Raw genomic sequence first — 2684 nt, 5'->3', positions numbered from 1 at the left:
TGGGAACTAAAGTTTTTGCATACTCTAAAGATTTAAGAAAAAGTTACGTGTCCCTCTTTCATTTTAAAAAAATCATACATAAAGACAGCAAAACATTTCACTACTTGAACAGGAAAGAGAAGCTGTCTCTTTCACAGTTACTGAGGTTAGGATTTGGTCATCCATCTGGAGAGGCAGATGTAGAACAGAGAAATGACATGAAATCTTTTCAGGCCTTCTCCAAAAACTCTGGGCCAAGAGCCCTGCTGAATGCCTTTTTAAAACCAACATACAGTATTTTTACACACACACCCTTTTTTTCTTGGCAGGCCCAAACTTTGACTGACAGCTCAACACCTGTTCCCTTGTCCCGGGAGCGTCCAAACATGGAGAGAAGCGTTCACCAAAACCCCACTCATCCTTGGATGCCCCCCCACCCTTCCCAACTCCACCCCTGCCCTGAGCCCAGCCCCCGCCCCACCCACACCCCCCAACACAAACAATAAGCGAAACAGCCCCCCGCCTGCCTCACCACAGGCAGCCTCCACACAGCCAAAGGTCCCTTACCCCTTGTGCGCCCCCAGCAGACCCAACCTCTCCAAAGCGCATGAGATAAAAATAAGAAAAAGAAAGCGAAGGGGAGGGGAGGGGGGAGAACCACCCTCCCTGGCTCCGGAGCGCAAATCAGCTGCTCATTCTGCAAATACCTCCGGGTTTAAAAAAACTGCTGCTTCCAAGGGGGTGGGGGAGACACTCGTACCCCGGTCGCCCCAGAAGCGCACTCTGGGAGAGTCGGCGAGCTCTGGCGTCCGCAGCTGGGGCAGCCCGCTCGAGCGAGGCTCCCCTCACCTCCGATGCAAAAAGCGCGCAGCGAGGCACACGCCGAGCATCGTTTCGCCCTCCCCCGGCCCGCACCCCGAGCGCGTCGCTCGACAGGCAGCGCACACCCCGCCTCGCCTCCTCCAAGCACTTCGGCAAAACTTCGCAGGGCGCTACCGAGCGCGGGTCAGTTGCACGGGGGAGGACAAGCGCCACACGCCACCCGGGCCCGACGCAAACGCTCCTGAGCGTCTCCCTCTCTCCCCTGGCCCGCTTTCTCCTGAGGAAAGTGGAGGGGTCCCGGCCTGCCCCCCTTGACCCCTGATCAAAGCCGCTCAGAAGCTCGGGCACCTGTGATCCGAGATGGGCGGGGAGGGAGCGATTCCGCCTTGACCCCTGATCAAAGCTGCTCAGAACCTCGGGCACCTGTGATCCGAGACGGGTGGGGAGGGAGCGATTCCATCCTCGCTTCCCGTTTCCTTTTTCCCGTACAGGCTGAGGCACTGATGCAAAAGTCCGAGAGAATTGTCAGGCGCGAACCTTACCGACCCTCCCCCCTCGCCGCCCCATTTCGGAGGAACATCTCTGGCTCTGGAGAGGGACGGAGAGGGGGGGGTCACTGTAGGCACGCACTTCCCACCTTCCTCCGACCGGTCTATTTTAGAAAGTCCTGGGAATTGCGAGAATCTTGTTCTTCCTCTCTCTCCCCCCCCCTTTATCTCCCAAACAAGGACATTGGAAAACCACCTGCATCCTTCTCTTCCCTCCCCACAAAGTTCCCAGTAATTTAAAGGGGTTGGAAAGTGATCGCTGTAGCAGCCCCCCCCAATCGAAAGATGTAAGGCTATCCCACGGACGTGCAAAGCGGCAGCCCGTCCGCCCTGCTCCTTGCCCACTGCAATAGCCCCCCCCTTTCCAGAGCTCAATGACCTGTGCAGTGCAACCACCCCATGAAATGCAATGCTAGTGCCTGTCGGGCCCCCTTCTTCTCATGACCCCTCCTTCCCCCGTGGAGCACCTTCCTGGGGCTGCAACCAGCTGCAACACCCTCCCTCTGCGCAATGCCCCCTCTCGTCCCTGGCTCGAGGCGCTCCTCTCACCCTCTGCCAAAACCCCAGCGCGCACTAGAGCGGGGGGGGGGAGAGAAGACAGCGAGAGTTGGTGGGGTAGCAGCCACAAGCTTGGGTACTAGCCGGGACAAGGCGTGGAAAAGTGCAAGAGCGAGGAGTTGCGGGTGCCCCCTGGGGAGGAAGAGCCTGGGGCTGGCCGCAGGAGGGACAGGAAGGGAAGAGCCGAAGGTCTTACCTGCACTTGGGGCTGCTTTGGGTGACTTTCCAAGTACAGGGAAATGTGTGTTTGGGATGGAGGCTTAGAGCACGCATGCGCCATCAAAGTTGCCCTGATCCGGGATTTTCCCCCCCCTCCTCTCTCCCTCTCTCTCTTCCCTTTGATTATTGAATTTTCCTATTTCTACCAGGGGGCAGGCAGAGTGCAAAACCCGGGCTGGAGCTCCACCGCCATCTGCCCCTCTCCATGACTGAAGCCGGGAAAAGAGGAGTTAAGGGGGGGGGGAGAGCAGGGAAAAGGCATGGAATGGACTCTATTCCAAGCAGGCAGGGAACTCGAGCTAGAGACGGGCATCTGCAAAACCCGGACTGGAGACTCTTACCCTGGCAACATTACATTATTATTAATTATTGTTGTTTATTGTTATTACCATCATCCGTTTACTGCTGCCTAGGAGCAATCCCTCCCCTTTCCAATCCTTCTCCCTTTGCTTTGTTTTTGTCCCTTTTAAGTCGCAGGGAAAGTTTTGCCCAAGTTTGCAACTTGGTGAACTTTGCCACTCTAGTTTTTTAGCCCTAGACTTTAGTTTAGAGTTTAAT

General features: G+C 56.4%; 1 long non-coding RNA gene across 1 annotated transcript in view; it reads right to left on the bottom strand.

Moving 5' to 3' along the window:
* Positions 1–2162, bottom strand: part of LOC107124367 — a 145792-nt gene extending 143630 nt beyond the window's left edge. The window contains exon 1 of the long non-coding RNA XR_001482984.1: positions 2104–2162. This is a non-coding gene — a long non-coding RNA (uncharacterized LOC107124367). The remainder of the gene's footprint in view (positions 1–2103) is intronic.
* Positions 2163–2684: the final 522 nt, after the last annotated feature.

This window comes from Gekko japonicus, unplaced genomic scaffold, assembly GCF_001447785.1.
Source record: "Gekko japonicus isolate JY-2015 unplaced genomic scaffold, Gekko_japonicus_V1.1 scaffold586, whole genome shotgun sequence".
NCBI classification, from domain to species: domain Eukaryota; kingdom Metazoa; phylum Chordata; class Lepidosauria; order Squamata; family Gekkonidae; genus Gekko; species Gekko japonicus.
Note: the sequence above shows the minus strand (reverse complement) of the source record. Positions and strands in the feature narration are given on the sequence as shown.